General features: G+C 38.5%; 1 pseudogene; it reads left to right on the forward strand.

Annotated features, from left to right (window-relative positions):
* LOC100139328 (metalloendopeptidase OMA1, mitochondrial-like) overlaps positions 1-20,642 on the forward strand; it is a 172,914-nt pseudogene that overhangs the window by 395 nt on the left and 151,877 nt on the right.

Here is a 20,642-nt window from a genome sequence, read left to right on the forward strand (position 1 = left end):
GTGGGAGAGGGAGAGGGTGGGAAGATTTGGGAGAATGGCATTGAAACATGTATACTAGCATGTATGAAACGAGATGCCAGTCCAGGTTCGATGCACGATACTGGATGCTTGGGGCTGGTGCACTGGGACGACCCAGAGGGATGGTATGGGGAGGGAGGAGGGAGGAGGGTTCAGGATGGGGAACACTTGTATACCTGTGGCGGATTCATTTCGATATTTGGCAAAATATTGTAAAGTTTAAAAATAAAATAAAATTTAAAAATAAATAAATAAATAAATAAATAAAATAAAAAGAGCCTCTTTGGGACTTCCTGGCAGTCCAGAGCTTAAGATTCTGCACTTCCACTGCCGGGGGCATGGGTTTGATCCAGTCAGGAAACTAGTATCTTGAATGCTGCAGCCAAATAAGTAAATAAACATAAATAAAAAATAAAGATAAGATAAAAAGAACCACCTTCTCGAGATTGCATCTACTTCCCAGAGGAAATGTGCATATCATGATGGCTTAATGTAGGAATATCAAACACTGCTCTCTCACTCCAATGCAGGATTGACAATAACAATTCCACCTTCAGAGCTCCTGTGGGCTTGGCTAAGGCCCAGTGTGGTTGGATCACTGCTCAACTTCTTCCTCTGTCCAGTTACGCTAGCTTCCCTCTTAGATCCAATCCTACGAGTACTCCCTAACAAACTTTCTCTATAATAATCTCCATTTCAGGGTCTACTCCCCCAGGAACCAGATCTGCAAGAGTAGCAATTAATTAATCAGTTCTTAAGTGCTTTAAAAAGTATTAATATCTCCAAACTGCGAGAGATTGCTTGCTTTGAAATAACAATATCAAAATATCTGCTATTTTAAAATTCTATACACATAAGTTGTGAGATTTTCCTGTATAAAACTGTCTCAAAGGGTTCTCTTAGCATTTGGTTACCTTTTAAAATCAATTGTTGATATCTTTTGCTATAGCAAAGAAAAGATGGGGAAAGAAAGCTTTATCAAAACGTGTGCTAATTTTACCCTTGGCACTATATTATCATATACAATCTCTAACAGTTGCATGAAATAGATATTCAAGTCAAATACTTCTTCATCATGTCGATATGGCAGAGGTAGTTATATTGTCAAGGCAAAGAAGCCTTTCAGGCTTGTAACTTACATGGGCTCTTGCAAAGATTTTTCTAGGAACCTTGGCACTATGCGCTTTGTGGTGTCTGTAAATTTTGCAAAGTGTTTCCTAAAATTAGTCTTCTGAAAGAAGGACTCACAATTTATGTAAGTTTCAGGCGCCACGAAACCTGGATTTGCTTTGGTGCTATTCAATGCTTTGGATTTTTTCATATTGGCTCTATGCTCAGTCAAACTGGGCATTGGCTCCAAGTGAGAGCCAGCATTAATTTTATGCCACGGATTTTTCCTGTAATGTGATCAAAGTTTTGGGTGAAAGCTTAGTTTCTTTCATTGAATTTGGATTGCTATTCCTCTAGGACTTCCATTATTTTTTGAGGGCAGAAATGAGCTTCTCATTATCAAGATTTCTAGGTTTTCAGCCTAAAAAGTTTCTAATCGCATCACCATGCTGGAGCAGGTTGATAGAATGTGAAGAAAATTGGCCTGCACACCAAAGAAACATTTCCAATAAGTTTTCCCCGACCTTAGGAGTGTGAGAGCAAGACTTAATAGTGATTCTCTGAGCATTCGTCTTACTCTGTGTAAGAAACCATAACTCTCAGCCAAGTATCTCTTTCAACCTTGTTTGCTCTTTAAAATTTTTTTTTCTGGCCCAACAATTCCCCCTGTCACTTATCAATAGGGCATGTAGTCATTTTTACTTAAAGGTGAAGGATTGTCTGTAATGGTAATGATTAAAGCTGATTTGAAATAAAGCAAATGAATTTGTATATGTTACCAAAATTGATAATAATTCACATCAAATTCTTTCAAAGCAGCTACATACTTTGGGACAAGCTTTCTGCTATTGAACAAGATATTATGATGAATATAATGATGAATATTGTTGAATATGTAAAATAAATTTTTTATTTTTAATTTCAGCTAAAATTAGCATTGGTCTTTGATTATCCATGTTTTGAATGCATGATATAAAATTGTTGATCTGACAAAATTTCTCATTGTTTTATAAGTGTTCATTTTTAAAACATATGTTTTTTTGTTTACACATACGGTATGTCCGAGAATACTGCAATGAGTTGCCACTTTCTCCAAGGGAAACTGCCCTACCCAGGGATTGAACCTCCATCTCCTGCATTGCAAGAAGATTCTTTACCACTGAGCCACCAGGCAAGCCCAACTTAAAAGCATATTAACATGGCTTAAATAATTTGTTTAAATACTTTTCTTTTTTTTTCTTTTTTGAGAGGAATTATGGGAGAATACTATCTCTGAGTCCTTAGTCATGGATCCTGTTCATCTCCAGAGCTTTTTCAATTTTCATCAGATTCTATGATCATCTTACATGGGGACTGGGCTTAACTCCACCATTTGTAGTTGCTTCTTACGCTTTTAAGTGGCACCAGTGATGAAGACCTCGCTAGCGAATGCAGGAGAGGTAAGTGACGCAGGTTCGATCCTTGGATCAGGAAGAAGGGCAGGGCAACCCACTCCAGTGTTCTCTCCTGGAGAATCCCAGGGACGGGGGAGCCTGGTGGGCTGCCGTCTATGGGGTCACACAGAGTCGGACACGACTGAAGCGACTTAGCAGCAGCAAACAATACAGATCATGGTTTCCTGACCTGGAATCTACTGAGGACTGGTCTAAGAACAGACACGAAGGTCTCAGAAAACCTCTCAAATAGAATCCCAAACCACACATATCTGGGCATTTTTAAGTGCTTTTGAAACTGTTAATTATGTCCTATAAAATATTTTATGTTAATTCAATACTTCAGCAATATAGAGATGACCCATTAACTGTTTCTTCATGGGACTATAATGCTTTGGGGCTGGTTTCTAAATTTAGATGTAGTTTATTGGTTCAGAGAAAAACAATCTTCTCCTAAGCATATTTTTGTTGAAATTCAAAAACTGATTATAATCACCATTTCCCACAGAAATAGCCTGTCTCAAAGGTTGTGACCCTGTGAGGTGGGTAGAAAAATGTCTCTCATCAGGGAATACATTTCTCACCACGAATTTATTCCTTTAATCCACTCTAATTCAGGGAGTCTTAGCTTTCTGTTTTCAGACTTTGGAAGGCCTAGTGTTTGTAGAAAGATGAATGTGGCAAAGGTTAGGAAAACACACAACAACAGTGAATCTCATTGGAAGGTACATTTCTGTCTTGAAGCAACATCGTCTTTATTACACTCAGCACAGAGGCAGGCATTATTTTTAGACAGGGTCATTCTATGATCTTACCCTGCACTCAGATCCCAATAATATTTTAATGACAAGAAATCCAAACACTTATCAAGACAAAATAAACTACATGATGGAACAATGGAAAATGGATATTATATGAGAAAGTGAAAGTCCAATATTCTCTTCTCAGTCAAATTAGAGAAAATCAGGTTAATTCAGTGAGATAAGCTGGTAGACTAAGACTAAATATTTTTAAGATATCCATTCTCTCCAACTTAATTTATAAATGTAATATAACCCCATTTAAAATTCCAATAGGATGCTTTAGCTGAATAGATTCTAATTACTTTTAATTCAATAAAGGTAAAATAACATGGCACAATTGTTTCCCTGAAGTGGGAAGCCTCCAAACTTATTCTTATAGTTTTTCTTTATTGAGTACTGTTTATAGGTGTCATCTCCTCTATAAAGCTTTTGGTAATTTCTTTCAATGAAAGTAACTGTTCTTTTCTTTGATCCCATGAGAAATTCATCTGTACCATGCTTTTAGGATGTACTAATTCCTACCATGGGCTTCCCTGGTGGCTCAGTGGTAAAGAATCTGCTTGCAATGCAGGAGACACAGGTTTGCTCCCTGGATCAGGAAGATCCTCTGGAGAAGGGCATGGCAATTCACTGCAATATTTTTGCCTGGAGAATCCCACAGACAAAGGAGCCTGGAGGGCTACAGTCCATGGGGTCGCAAAGAGTCAGTGACACAACTGAAGCGACTGAGCACACACAGCACACACACACACACACACACACACAATTCCTACAAAGGTTATATTTCTGTACATTTTACCTCCCTAAAGAATACAATACTGTGTGCTCAGTGGTGGCAGACTCTTTGCGACCCCGTGGAATGTAGCCTGCCAGGCAAGAATCCTGGAGTGGGTTGACATTTTCCCCTTCAGAGCATCTCCCTGACCCAGGGATCAAATCCAGGTCTCCTGCATTAGCAGGAAGATTCTTTACCACTAGTGCCACCTGGGAAGCCCCCATCATGGCGATGTCTTTATCCTTAATGTAGCCTGCCAATCCAAGTGGGCTGCTACATTAAGAATGTGCTTGTGCTATTTACTTTCTAAGCTCTAGTCCTACGACAGACCGTCTGTTAGAACTTGTGCTTTCATCATGAGCATAAAAGCTTTCCAAAAACCAGTCCCCAAAGAATGATTTTCAGTTGACGTCCAGTGCCAAAAGCAGAGGTGTGGTTTTCAGAGCATTCCCCCAGCTCCCTTGCCTTGCAAAACTCTGCTGTCTTCTCATTAAAGTTGGCTGTGCCAAGCAGGCAGAGATCTCCCACCCTCCCCTCCCCCAGCAACGTGGGGAGAATATGTTTCACTCTTTTGGATGTTATGTTCTTTGTCTTTCAGGGAGACAGGCCCGAATGATATCAGTTTTCAGCAAGTCTCTGGCTGCCATGAGGAAGCAGAGACTGTCAACTTGTTGCTTCTCCCAGTTGAAGCCAGAAATATATCTATGGTGGGAGGTCCCAGGGTGTGCTCCGCAGACTGACACGTTCTGTGTGGTGGAGAACAACATGTGCTCATGCCTTAGTGAGGACTTCTTCCTCCCTGTGATGTTCTCATTTTTCCAGCCCTGTTCTTCTGTGACCTCCCAAATCTGCTTGGCAGTTATACACAGTGGGTACATCTAGAAGTTGCTGAGAGAGGGGGAAAAAAAGTTTCTAACAGCTGCTGGTATAGACAGAGAAGAAACTTATCTGCATTTTGACAAAATTCAGTATTTTAAATTTAAGGTAGAAAAATAACAATTTTTTTTCAGAATTGAAGTTAGAGACAAGCATAATGACAAATTAAGTTCAAACTAAGTCATTATCTAGCAAATGATAAGGAATTTATTTAAGGAATTTTAATTGAGCTCCATGTATAGAGTTATAGGGACCAGCTTAACAGCTGCAATATCTTTGTAAGACAGTCACTGACCCAAAGTGCAAGTTTGTGTAATCCCTGGTAATTTATAATCAATGATTCTAGGGAGTTCTTTCAGTCTTATTACAACATACAATCAAAGTAATTGTCAAAACTATCAAAAGAAATAGGGACTTCCTTGGCAATCCAGTGGTGAAGACTCCATGCTTCCAATGCAGGGGGCACGGGTTCCATCCCTGATCAGGGAAATAAGATCCCATAGCTGTGTGGCATGACCATATGTAAATAAATAATAAAGTTACAGAGTTTTAAAAAAGGAAGTTTATTTTAAAAACTGAAAAATAAGGTGTAAGTGAGAGATCAACATTTTCTCTAGTGTTGTAAAATATGTTGTACCGTTTAACATATTTGTTGTATGTAGCTGAATTTAAGGAGCTTCCCTGGTGGCTCAGATGGTAAAGAATCTGCCTGCAGTGTGGAAGGCCCAGCTTAGATCCCTGGGTAGGGAAGATCCCCCAGAGAAGGAAATGGCTTCCCACTCCAGTTTTTTTCCTGTAGAATTCCATGGACAGAGGAGCCTGGTGGGCTATGATCCATGGGGTCGACTTTTACAAAGAGTTGGACACGACTGAGTGACTTAACTCTTTCTACTTTCAGCTGAATTTTTAAAAATGCACATTTACTAATAGATACTGACATAGCCTACTGCTATCAAGAATATGTTTAGTAGAAGAGAACAATGTTTACTGATGACTCAGGGCAATGGTTTTCAAATTCTGTTTGATGCCTAAATATTTCCCTCCCAGCCCAACATAAAGGATAATTGTGTTAAATACACTAATATTTATCAACTGAATTATATTAAGTACCAATATTTATAAATTGATTGTGAGGATTAAAGCCAGACCAATTTATTTATTATTGCCTTCCAATCTACTCAGCATAGTACATCTATTACTTACATGAACCCAAGGATTCTCCATAGAATCCACACCACAGTTTCCTAAGGTTTTCTGCTCAGTTTTATAGCTGTGAATCTATAAGGTATAATAACAACTATCAAATTATACCAACTCCAGCGTGACCTTAATACAATCAAAAAACAGGAGTGATGGCATCAACATAAGCAACGATAATACAAAACAAAATACATTGTTTGTTTGGATTTTGAGACTAGTATTGCATTAAGAACCTTATTGTATCATTATGTTTATTCTTCATAATGACCTCTTTATAACGTGGGTATCATTTTAACCTTTCTTTTACACTTAAGTAAGCCTGGGATTTGAGATTTTAAGTAACTTCCCCAAGGACATGCACAGCATCAAGATAAAATTTGAATCTATCTGATTTTATACAACTTCTTGCCAGTAATTTTACATCCTATGTTGTAACAACTTCTGCATCAGTGAGTGTCTTTGTTAGACTCCAGTTTCCATAGTAAAATGTCAGCATTCCTAACTATACAGAGTTAAATGTAAAAATACTCTGCAATTCAGAACCCCCCCCCCAAAATGTACAGTAACATCAGGCTGTGTTAGTGAGTACAAATTCCAGTTGTTACTGACCCTTTCCAGGAAAAGCCAAAATAAAAGATCTGATGTTTATGGAAGGTCATTTGAAGACCATGCAGTCTATTAATTCTTAGATTTTCTATCATTCAACTGTGTATCAAGCAAGAGGAGGAGAAATTTGAGATTGTGAAAAACAAAAATTTGTACCTGGGCACTTTGGAAAAAATGTATCACTAATTAAAATCATACATACAGAGAAACAGTTTGATTTAGTCTTGTGTTTGTTTCATTATGCTATAAATATATTGAATTTGAGGCTCTTAAATGATAGATGTGGAAATTTTCAATAATGCTTGGAGTTATGTACTTGAAATTAGGGAAAGAATGTCAGAGTTATGAGTGGAGATTTGGTAGTTAGCTAGAGCTAGAGGGAGGGCTGGATAAAGCACAAGCTGGAATCAAGATTGCTGGGAGAAATATCAATAACCTCACGTATACAGATGACACCACCCTTATGGCAGAAAATGAAGAATAACTAAAGAGCCTCTTGATGAAAGTGAAAGAGGAGGCTGACAAGGCTGGCTTAAAACTCAACAGTCAGAAAACTAAGATCATGGTATCTGGTCCCATCACTTCATGGCAAATAGACGGGAAAACAATGAAAACAGTGAAAGACTTTATTTTGGGGGGTTCCAAAGTCACTGCAGATGGTGACTGCAGCCATGAAATTAAAAGATGCTTGCTCTTTGGAAGAAAAGCTATGACCAACCTAGACAATATACTAAAAAGCAGAGACATTACTTGGCCAACAAAGGTCCGTCTTAGACAAAGCTATAGTTTTTCCAGTAGTCATGTATGGGCTGTGAGAGTTGGACTATAAAGAAAGCCAAATGTCAAATAATTGATGCTTTTGAACTTTGGTTTTGGAGAAGACTCTTGAGAATCCCTTGGATTGCAAGGAGATCCAACCAGTCCATCCTAAAGGAGATCAGTCTTGAATATTCATTGAAAAGACTTATGCTGAAACTGAAACTCCAATACGTTTGCCACCTGATGTGAAGAACTGATTCATTTGAAAAGACCCTGATGCTGGGAAAGATTGAAGGCAGGAGGAGAAGGGATGACAGAGGATGAGATGGTTGGATGGCATCACTGACTCGATGGACATGAGTTTGAGTAAGCCATGGGAGTTGGTGATGGTCAGAGAGGCCTGACATGCAGGCACAACTGAGTGACTGAACTGAGAGGGAGGTGACAGTTGAAGTTATCAGGAAACAACTTTCAAGACAAAAGTAAAAGAGTAAAAGAAGCTATAAATGACATGTCCAAAACTCTTTTGCCAAGGATGATGTGAGATATAGGTCTCCTTCCTGCTGCAGTTTGTTAACAAGCAGTAGTGTGAAATGTGATTGCCAAAAATAGTTTAGAGATTCTGGTAGCTTGAGCCTAGCTTCATGAGTGTGAGTGGTATTCATAATGGTGAAAGTAGAAGGGGCATAGGAAGGAAGTTGCTGCTGCTGCTGCTGCTGCATCGCTTCAGTTGTGACCGACTCTGTGTGACCCCATAGACGGCAGCCCACCAGGCTCCCTCGTCCCTGGGATTCTCCAGGCAAGAACGCTGGAGTGGGTTGCCATTTCCTTCTCCAATGCATGAAAGAGAAAAGTGAAATTGAAGTCATTCAGTCATGTCCAACTCCTAGCAACCTCATGGACTGCAGCCTACCAGACTCCTCCGTCCATGGGATTTTCCAGGCAAGAGTACTGGAGTGGGTTGCTACTGCCTTCTCTGTAGGAAGGAAGTAGAAGCATCCTGGCCTCTGATTTACATCAGTGACAGTGTGCTCTTGGATTCAGTAGTACAAAGGTGCTCTTTCTGGCTTCCAATCCTCCAATCCATCATACAATTTTGTAAGTAACTAATTTCTAGGACTCACACCATACTCCTTGAAATATGTAGAGTGGTTTGCTTCCTTGCTGGACTCTGACTGACACACTGGTCGGCAGGAAAATGTTTTTCACATGTGAGTCAAAAATAACAAAGACTGACACATAACCATTGCTTTTAAAAAAATAAGAGTTACTTAATGGTACTGATAAAGCAGCATTGGTACAATGGTGAGAATGTATATAATAATGATGGTGTGGTGGTGATGATGATGATGATATTAACACTTATTGAGTGCTTACTGTGTGACAAGCATTCTTCTAATTGGCTATCTGTTTTCACTCAGTTGTTCCTACTATTACTGTTTGAAGCATGTGTATTAAGTGCCTGTATTACAGATGCAGAGACTGAAGAATCAAGATTTTATATTCACCGCTCAGTATTACACAACTTTAAAAAACTGATGATGTCATTGGAAATCCCACAATCTGATGTCCAAATTTATGCTTCTAATAACTTTCCTGTTCTGCCTTGAAGTATGAGTGCAGAGTATAAAGGAACAACAACAAAACAACCCAAAAGATGAGACCAAGAGTGTGAATTATCATGGTAGTCCATATGTAAAATGTAATAAGAATCATGGAAAATGGAAAATGAGCCAGATTTAGAAAGAGAGAGTGTAAATAGTGGACCATCAGTCTTTGCAGTGATGATCTAAAGAAGCAAGTATGGCTGTGCTTAGGGGTGAGCAGTCTGAAGTGAATTCAATATGAAGGAGCAGAAAGGCTTGACCATCTGTGTGACCTCAGTTTTGTGAATGAAGTCTGTGAGTCTGTTAAGAGTCCTCCACAGGCACTGGACATCCCTGCCAGGTCTTGCTAAGTGTCCCAAACTGCAAGACCTAACTGTACTTTGACCTTGAAATGGTTCTTTCCTTTAGCTAATTATGTAGACTATTCTAAGAAGTAGGTGAAGGCAATCACAGTACTTTTTTTTTTTTTTTATATTTTACTCATTTATTTATTTATTTGACCATGCTGGGACTTAGTTGTAGCATACAGGATGCTCCATCTTGGTTGCAGCATGTAGGATCTTTAGTTGAAGTACGTGGAGATATTTACTTGAGGCACGCAAACACTTAGTTGCAGCTTGTGGGATCTTTTTCCCTGACCAGGGATAGAGTCTGGGCCCCTGCACTGGAAGCAGAGTCTTAACTGCTGGACCACTGGGGAAGTCTATTAATATTTGCTCCTGTCATATATAAAATGGGCATAATAATTCTGCCTCATGGTATTATAATCATGATGCAATGACTAACATTTTGTAGGCTTCTAAAAAAAGTTAGTTCCAATTTTCACACATAATTGTAGCAAGAGGTGTGTCTGCAATTAAGTTCCAACATGACCATCTGGGAAAGTTCAGGCATTTACTTTTACCTCAAGGAAGAATGACAGTAGAACGCTGAGCCCTGGATTCTACTAAGCAGAGAAAAGAAAGATAATTTTGAAAAAAAAAACAAAAAACCCACAGTTTTCAAAAAGAAATGCTTTTGCAAAGACAGAGAATCACAGTGACTCACGTTATAATTGTTCACATATTATATCCCTGTTGAATATTACATACACACAAGGCTTTAGTGATCTTAGCTGAAAGATGCTTTCCAAGAAGAGATCATTTAGCATTCATCTTTAATGAACGATATGTCAGCCTTAATTTACAGATATAATCAAGTGAGAATTCATTTCCAGGGTCTAATAAAGAATTTTATTAGGTTAAAATAGGGCATAATTTCCCATTTAGCTTCCAGTGCAGTTTTCTGAACATACAGGGAAGGAAAGCCAGAATAACGAGAGTTCTAGGGCATGAGAGTGTGAGAGAGAAAAGTCACTAAGTGTTCACAAAGGACAAACAAGTTGGACAAGGACAATCATAAATTAACAAACAAACACCACCTTGAAACCTTTGCTTACCTGATTGCAAACCCCTTTGACTTCAGTTAAGTATCACCTAAGCTTTTATACTTGTTGCTGTTGTTTAGTTGCTAAGTCGTGTCCGACTCTTTCGAGACCCCACGGACTGCATGTGGCTCGCCAGACTCTGTTCATGGGATTTCCCAGGTGAGAATACCAGAGTGGCTTCCCATTTCCTCCTCTAGGGGATCTTCCTGACCCAGGGATCAAAAAAGTCGCCTTGCATTAGAAGACAGATTCTTTCCACTGAGCTACAAGGGAAGATTTTATACATAGCGTCCCTAATATTTTAGGTTTCATAAGAATATAATTTACTTCAATAAGATCGTGTAAATTTATATTTTTTCTAAACCATTGATTTCCACTGTTGACTTCCCCCATTTATTTAATTTCAGAACTTAAAATGCATATAAATTCAGGTGGTTTAGAGGCTCAATGAGTCATGTCCTACTTCTGTTACTGTTAAAATATCCCCAAATATATATGCCATCCTTTATCCTCAAAGATGAGTCTGCCGATGGCAATCAGTAAGAAAAAAAGTCATATAATTATTTTTCAAAAAAAGGTAATGAATTTCTGTAGATCTCTTTATACCTTTTCAATTGAGATTTGCACTCAATAGCATATTCTAGGCAAGCTAAGGAGACTGTTCTATTTTTAAAAGATTATTTTTGAAGGACCATTATAAAAATTTGACCTAGTTGTAAGCTGAGGATACAATGATGAAATTAATCCATGTAGCTAACAAAAATTTATATTTACAATTCTCATGCATGCATGCTAAGTCACTTCAACTGTGTCCAGTTGGTCACTTCTGGTAAGTCACTTCAACTGGTCACTTCTCTGTGACCCTATAAACCATAGCCAGCCAGGCTCCTCTGTCCATGTGATTTCTCCAGGCAAGAATGCTGGAGTGCTTCACCACATCCTCCTCCATGGGATCTTTCTGACCTGGGGATTGAACCTGCCTCTCTTACATCTCCTGTGTTAGCAAGCAGGTTCTTTACCACTAGCACCACCTGGGAAGCTCTCAATTCCCATATGCGTGGTCTGTTCAAGGAACTGATTATAAAATCAACTCTACAATGTTGTCCTCATAAAAGGATAGTAGAGGAGGTAAGCATATAGTAGAGGAGATAATCATTAAAATAGGTAATTACAGAGAATTCCCTGGCTGTCCAGTGGTTGGGACTTGGCACTCTCTGCCTGGTCCCAGGTTCGATGCCTGGTTTGGATCTAAGATCCCACAATGCACAAGAATGCAGCCAAAAAAAAAAAAGAAAAAGAAAAAAAAAACCAAACCTTGAAAAACAGACAGCTATATTGCTGTGCTCTAAAAGTAATGATAGAGAGATAACGGGTTATTATTAAAATATGAAGAATAGAAACAAATGTATATAACCTGGAGTTAAAAGTAGAGTTACTAAGGAAGGTTTTACTAAGGTTGATAATTTGTGAATTTAGTTGTAATAAATGAAAAGGAATTAGCTAAAAGGAAAGGTCTCTTCCATGCAGAGATGTAGAGGCATCCATGTCAGAAACACTCATATTGATGCGAAGGTGGGAGTAGATACAGGAAAAGTTCTAAGCAGTATAATAATACTCACGAGTTATGAGCGTGGAAAGCTAGGCAGAGGCTATATACTGGAGAACCCTATATTCTACCTTAAGGAGCTTAACCCATATATGATAAGTGATGCAAGTCATCATATGGTTCTGAGAAAAAGTAACACATTTAAATTTGCATTGTGGTTTAAATTCGGTCAGTTGTAGGGATACAAAGTAATGGCAAGAACTTAGATGGGTGAGGCTGAAACTAATCCACAAAGTACATAATGACAACATTCAATCCTTAATATTAGCATTGGTTCAGTCAGTTCAGTTGCTCAGTCGTGTCTGACTCTTTGTGACCCCATGAATCACAGCACACCAGGCCTCCCTGTCTATCACCAACTCCCGGAGTCCACCCAAACCCATGTCCATCGAGTCGGTGATATCATCCAAAATCTCATCCTCTGTCGTCCCCTTCTCCTCCTGCCCTCAATCTTTCCCAGCATCAGGGTCTTTTCAAATGAGTCAGCTCTTCACATGAGGTGGCCAAATTATTGGAGTTTCAGCTTCAACATCAGTCCCTCCAATGAACACCCAGGACTGATCTCCTTTAGGATGGACTGGTTGGATCTCCTTGCAGTCCAAGGGACTCGCAAGAGTCTTCTCCAACACCATAGTTCAAAAGTGTCAATTCTTCAGCACTCAGCTTTCTTTATAGTCTAACTCTCACATCCATACATGACCACTGGAAAAACCATAGCCTTGACTAGATGGACCTTTGTTGGCAAAATAATGTCTCTGCTTTTGAATATGCTATCTAGGTTGGTCATAACTTTCCTTCCAAGGAGTAAGCGTCTTTTAATTTCATGGCTGTAATCACCATCTGCAGTGATTTTGGAGCCCAGAAAAATAAAGCCAGCCACTGTTTCCACTGTTTCCCCATCTATCTGCCATGAAGTGATGGGACCGGATGCCATGATCTTCGTTTTCTGAATGTTGAGCTTTAAGCCAACTTTTTCACTCTTCTCTTTCACTTTCATCAAGAGGCTCTTTAGTTCTTCTTCACTTTGTGCCATAAGAGTGGTGTCATCTGCATATCTGAGGTTATTGATATTTCTCCTGGCAACCATGATTCCAGCTTATGCTTCTCACGCTGTACTCTGCTTATAAGTTAAATAAGCAGGGTGACAATATACAGCCTTGACGTACTCTTTTTTAACCAGTCTGTTGTTCCATGTCCAGTTCTAACTGTTGCTTCCTGACCTGCATACAGATTTCTCAAGAGGCAGGTCAGGTGGTCTGGTATTCCCATCTCTTTCAGAATTTTCCACAGTTCATTGTGATCCACACAGTCAAAGGCTTTGGCATAGTCAATAAAGCAGAAATAGATGTTTTCTGGAACTCTCTTGCTTTTTCGATGATCCAGTGGATGTTGGCAATTCGATCTCTGGTTCCTCTGCCTTTTCTAAAACCAGCTTGAACATCTGGAAGTTCCCGGTTCACGTATTGCTGAAGCCTGGCTTGGAGAATTTTAAGCATTACTTTACTAGCGTGTGAGGTGAGTGAAATTGTGTGGTAGTGACGTAGTGAAATTGGCATAATCTGCCACATACACATATAGTGATGTGGTGATGTAGTGAAATTGGTATCAATTCAGTTCAGTCGCTCAGTCTTGTCCGACTCTTTGTGACCCCGTGAATCGCAGCACGCCAGGCCTCCCTGTCCATCACCAACTCCTGGAGTTCTAATCTACCACATATAATACAAGCCTAACATAGTGTCTCACCCTTATTTAAAACTCAATTTAAGAAAGTATTTTCCTGTGGGAAAAAATTGAAATTAAGTTTAGGCAACTGCTTAAGATCTAGGCTTCTGTAAATCTGAGGTGGGAAGACCTACATTAATTCATTCATGAGGATTAAAGAAGTCAAGATACATACGTGACCTGTTTAGTTGTCATTGGACTGGAGAGTTGGAAGGTAAGGCAGAATCAAGAGGTCAGTGTTTTAAGACTGAAAGTGTTGCTCACAACTCACAAATATCATAAAATACAGAAGTAAAAACTTGATTATTATTGTAAGTCTGAGGACCACACCTTTTCAAGGAGAACAGGGCATCTGTAAGAATTTTATATATTAGTTCTCCGTGTAAAATTGTACACATTGGACTTCTGTGTAAAAGTAAATGGATGCTTACTTCCATGGTAAAGTTGATGTGGCCACAGACAGAAGAGAGCATGAGGCTTGGAGGAAGTTCATTTTGCTCACAGGTCCCAAAGAGCAGGGTCACTACAAGCCGTGCAGGGCCACAAGGGAAGTGCCCAGGTTTTGATCAGGGGGCAGAAGATAAGGGCAAAGGGCTAGTCTAGACCAGGGGCTTTATTGAGGATTTCACAAGAAAGGGAAGGTAGGGTTAGGGATATAGTTTAGGACTGGCTAGTTTGAATAATTCCAGTAGGCTTTGGGCTAAAGGGATGCTCGGTGGTTGCCCAAGACAGAGAGCAAGTGATACTGGCTTGGCATGTGAGGGCTGGATAAGGAGGTGGTGGAGGTTATAGACTTGGGATTGGTTGGTTTGTATATGAGAGACGTGTTCTCAGTTGAGCCTATTGCTGAGAAAGGACTAACCCTGGGAGCAGCAGCCTCTTCTGGGGCAGCAAGATTTTATATCATAAAAAACAGAAAATAAAAATAATGATAGATCCACTAAGCCTCAGGACAACACATTTCAAGGAGTTCATCTCATAGGTTAGATTTTACACATTGGAATTTTATGTAAAATTTTACATATTGGACTGTCATATAAAATATTTGCTGAATAAGGATTTATGCATTAAAGCAAGAAAAGAAGGAAGGGGAAAATAAAGAAGAGAGGAAGGAAGAAAGGAAGGAAAATAAAAACAAGCTAAAGCCCCAAAACCTCTGCAAAAAAATTTTCTTCAATAATTAGCATTAAATAAGATTGATTTTGTTAAATTTGCCTTAGTTATTCTCATCCTCCTTCCCTATGGTCCCCCACCACCAGGGACACTTGACAATGTCTAGAAACATTTTTGATTATCACAATTTGAGGGTTACAGCTGGTATCGAGTGAGTAGCGGCCAGGAATACTGTTAGATATCCCCTGTTACACAGGATAGCCTCCCACAAACAAATGTTTCTCAGCCAAAATGTCAATAGTGTCAAGATTAAGAAACCTGGATCTGCATCAATATTTTACAGAGGGATGCCATTTTTTAAAATAGTTATTTGTCCTCTCATACTGCAACTGACACTAAAGCCAAATTAATGACTTAGAAAACCTATCAGAAAGGCTTTCCTTAAAAATACATTTACTGAAAAAACATTTTTCTTAAAGATTATTTTATACACTGTTTTAAAATCAAGGCCACTTGATTTCTAATTTTCTAATCAGATCAACCACATGTTTAGCTGCTTACCTTGCCTTTATTTAAAAGAAGAAATTTTTAAAAATTAGAAAAAGAGAGGGATATAACCTCAAAATTTGCTTTCTCTGTGAAACTGTATACTTCTGGGAACCTAGCCCAGCAAGAGTGCGTCTAACTGCTTCCTCCGTTATAAATGAACTTCAGGGTCATAAAGAGAGCAGTAGGCAGAGGAAGAATTAAGAAGGTGACAGCTTTATTGCTCATTATGGATTGAAACAAGCTGATGGAAAGGTTATCACCAGGCAATGCTGCTTTGATTCTGCTATTATGGGAAACAATATATTAAGGCTAAATAAATAAGAAAGTTGTAAACAAAAATTTTAGGCCATTATTTAATAAATATAACTACTTTTGACATGTGTTGAGTTACATGTAAAATATGAAAACTAGTTTGAAGGAAACAAAGATGCCACTTTTGAGGAATCTCCCATATCAATGGATTCAGACAAAGAATGTGATATTCTGAATAAATTGTGTAAAAGTGGAAAAAAGTTGTGTAAAATATAAATAAAAATACTTCTTGGGTGGCTTGGCTGTGTAAACATAATGACATTAAATAATTTACAGTCATAGAAATGTGTTCAAAATATGGTTAAATGCTGTATTTTGTGAACTCGTTCAGTGAAGTACCATCTTACACATTTTCTCCCCAAGTAATCTAGGAGGTTCAAGTTAGTTTTCTACCTTATTCCTCTTTCATTTTATATTATATGACTTTGCTCAAACTCTATATCTGTCCTGGCAAATAGTGAGCAGTTAATTGAATTGAATTGACTCGCACAATACTATTATCTTCTCGTTACCTTTAACTTCCTTGACTAACCCATATGTTTCTCTTTTTTCCTCTTTTTTCTGCCCCCATAGGTTCAACTATCATCTACATGATAATGATTCTTAAAATTGTATTTCTTTCTAGCCCAAATCACTATTTTTAACTTCTTCTTATGGACCCAACACCTCCTCCTTTATTCATCTGCGTGGATGTCTTCCAAACTCCTAACACAGTAATTTATAAGTTGTCTGTCAGAGGAGCCTGGCAGGCTATAGTCCACAGGGTCACAGAATTGGACATGACTGAAATGACTGAGCACATTGCCATTGTCCCTGGTTTTTTGACAGATGTGCTGAAAGTTCACATAAGGAGGATGAAAGCATGATTCTAGGGTCTTGAGGACATGGTCTCATCCAGTCTATATATGTATTATATTGGTCAAGGGGATAAGTAGGACAGGGACTATCTACCATATATGTCATTTAAGTTGTGATAACTTGCAGAAGCCCCTTCCATGGTGTGTTGAGGAAAATAATCAGACATCATGAGCAGGGGAAAAATGGGAGATAATGTCAATTTCAGTAGCCTTTCCTATCCCACTGCCTTGTAAAGAGCATGGTATAGAGTAGACACTTGCTAAAATTTTGTTGAATACATGACTCAGAAGCTCCCATGTCTTTGGAAAACTTTTTTTTTTTTTTTCCTGAAAAGGGCCATATAGTAAATACATTAGGATTTATGGGACATACGATCTGTCTCACAGCTATTAATTTTGCCTTTGTTGAGTAAAAGTAACCATAGTATACCACTGCCTCTAATAGAATCACTCAGAATAGAACTTTTATAAGCTCCTACTGTCATATCTTTCCACTTTGCAATAGTAATGTCTGCATGCATGCCTGTATTCTGTGTCACTTCAGTCGTGTCCGACTCTGCAACCTCATGGACTGTAGCCCACCAGGCTTCTCTGTCCATGGGATTCTCCAGGCAAGAATACTGGAGTGCATTGCCATGCCCTCCTTCAGGTGATCTTCCCAATCCAGGGATTGAACCCGCATCTCTTATATTTCTGCACTGGTAGGTAGGTCCTTTACCACTAGCACCAGCTAGGAAGCCCCAGTTAATGTCTACATAGTTCGCTTTCTTCTATCTTATAGCCAGTAGCTGTCCATATCCCTAGTTAAGGCTAACTCTTTCCTCTCTGAGCCAGATCCTATTCCCTTTAATTTACTCAAGAATGCCACTCTATTATTGCCCTCTCTTCTTTGTATCACCAGTTGTTTCTATCTTCTGAATTAATCCTATCAGCACCCACACTGTTATTTCTTTCATTTTTGTACAGAGGAAAGGAACAATTTTTGATTCCACTTCCCCCTCCTCCTGGTATCATCCTAACTTTCTGGTCTCCTTAAAGCAAAGTTCCTTGAGAGAATTGTCAGGACTGGCCATCTCCAGTTCTTTATCTCCAATTTTCTCCTAAATCCACCACTCCAAATAGAATTTGGCCTCTATTATTCCATCACAAAATAGGACCCTTGTCAATGTCACCAATGGCCTGATAGAATTAATAGTCAGTTCTATTGATAGAATTAATGGTCAGTTCTCACTCCTCAACTTATTTGAGCTACCAAAATCATTGAACATAAGTGACTACTTCCTCTTCCTTTAAATACTCTTTTCATGGTGTTTAAGGCATCACAGTCTCCTTGTTTTCTTCCTACAGAATTAGCCCCTCATCTGTCTCCTGTGCTTTTCCCTCCTCTTAAAATGTTTAACAGCTGAGTGCTCCAAGGCATTTCCTTACACTTCTTAAGTTCTCTCCATCCACCTTCTTGATGAGCTCATCAAATTGTATGTCTTTAAGTAATTCTCTGTTTACTGATAGCTTCCAAATGTACGTTTCCACCCAGGATCTCTCTGTTATGTTTAAGATTTGTATACTAAGTATCTTGATCCAAGTCATTTATCATATATTTGATTTTTGCTTATATATGGCTATTTTCTCCTTGTCTATGGTTAGTTTCTTCATTCTTTTTACAGTGTCTTTTGAAGAGTAGGTGTTTTTAAGTAGGCGTTTTTAATTAGGTGTTTTAATTAGGCTCTTATTTGGTGCCCATCTCTCAGGGATTGCCATCCTTTGTTGATTTCAAATGTCTTCCTCATTTTTGTTTCTTATATTTGTTTAGAATGTTTGCCTTTTTCATGTAACAGAGAAAATTGAAGTCCCAATTTATCTGTGTTTTTTTCTTTTTTATGAACCATAGTTTTGAGATTATACCTATAAAATGTTTATTTAACCTAAGGTCATAAAGAATTTCTTCCATTTCCTTTTAGAACTTTTGTCATTTTGAGTTTTAAAATCAGTACTCTAATTTGTTCTGAGTCAATTGTTATATACATTGCAGGGTATTAATCAAAATTATTGGTTTTACATTATAGTTACCTAGTCATTTCAGCAACATTTGTTGAAAAGACTAACTTATTTCTTAATGAATCTTTGCACTTTTTTCAGAGTCAGTTGTTCAAATGTTCAAGTCTACTTCTATACTCCTTTTTGGTCATTTATTTTATTCATTAATGCCACAGAATCACAAGCGTTTTCAACTCAGGTATCACCCCTCTGGTACTCTGCTCTGCAAATTTTAGCACTATGGTCTTCCGGGGCTTAGCACTATCTCCCCAACTCAGAAAGTACTCTGGGTTCTGCTCCCTGCACTGAAGCCTGGAGATTATCTCATGGCAGCAAGTTGGAGCTATCACTGTGCTCTTATTTGGGGCCCATCTCTCAGGGATCACCATCCTTTGTTTGTTGATTTCAAATGTCTTCTACATTTTTGTTTCTTATCTTTGTTTAGAATGTTTTCCTTTTCCAGGTAACAGAGCAAATCTATTTTTATTTGTTTGTTATTCCATCATCACCAGAATCCAAATTTATCATTCCTGGGCCTCATTTTCCCATACAATTAGAGGCAACAGAAAAAAAAAAATCTCTCCAAACTGTATACAAAATAGAAAGGTAAAGTGTTAATTACACAATGGATTCATACACAAGAATATCACATAGGGCTGAAGAGAATCAGGAGATTAATAGGACAAATTAAAAAATATTTTACACCTTGGCTTATGTGTAACATATAATCATATAGGGCATTGTCTTTTTGCCACGTGGGCTATTGGAAGAGAACAGATTTATTTAGGCTGTAAAAAGTTCAAGCTGATGGGTTTTCCCTGCTTTAACAATTAAATGACCTTGGCAGTTGATCGGTCTGATGGTTGTTATCAAATACATTGTGCAACTGTCCTTTAATCCTTGCATGGTGACATGCTGGTACATCTCACTCTCACTTGGGAACTTGGATGGGCATCATGATGTTCCTTCGGTTACAGGATTGTTATTAAGCTGTATTTCCCTCCAGTAGAGTGGGAACTATGCTGTTAAACTGGAGAAGTCAGCCAAAGTAAAAGAAAGATGAATATTCAAATAGCCTGTGTGCCAAGTGACTGAGAGCCCCTCAAAAGACATTCCAGAGCAGTGCAAAAACAATCTCTCATTCAGCTATATCACCTTAGTGTATGTATAGGACCATAAATTCCTAATTGGCTTAAAAATTATCTTAAGTTCAATAATTTTCAGTGTTTGCAGCCAACCTATATGTTTGTATTAGAAACTTGGACATAAAGTGATTAAGAATTATTTGCTCAAAGTGTGCTAAAGAAAAAGCAAATGTAATTTTGCCCATTTAACTCCAGGAACAAATGCTAAATATCTCTGCCTTTGCTTTTTCCACTCACCAGATCTCAGTCCTTATAGTCCTAATAATAGCTATTGAAACAACAAAAAACTGTCTATTTTGTCTCAAGCAATGTAGTAAATGCTTAGAGAATAGACATTAATAAGATAATAGGGTTCTAGAATTTTAAGAACTTACAAAATGGTTTAGAATACCTAAAATTAGAATACACACTTTATTCAATTACTGTCCTCCCCAAATCAGTCAAGTTCAGTTAGTTCAGTTCAGTTCAGTCACTCAGTTGTGTCCAACTCTTTGCAACCCCATAGACTACAGCATGCCAGGCCTCCCTGTCCATCAACAACTCCTGGAGCTTACTCAAACTCATATCCATTGAGTCAGTGATGCCATCCAACCATCCTCTGCCATCCCCTTCTCCTCCTGCCTTTAATCTTTCCCAGCATCAGGGTCTTTTCAAATGAGTCAGTTCTTCCCATCAGGTGGCCAAAGTATTG

Source organism: Bos taurus, chromosome 14 (genome assembly GCF_002263795.3).
Source record: "Bos taurus isolate L1 Dominette 01449 registration number 42190680 breed Hereford chromosome 14, ARS-UCD2.0, whole genome shotgun sequence".
NCBI classification, from domain to species: Eukaryota; Metazoa; Chordata; class Mammalia; order Artiodactyla; family Bovidae; genus Bos; species Bos taurus.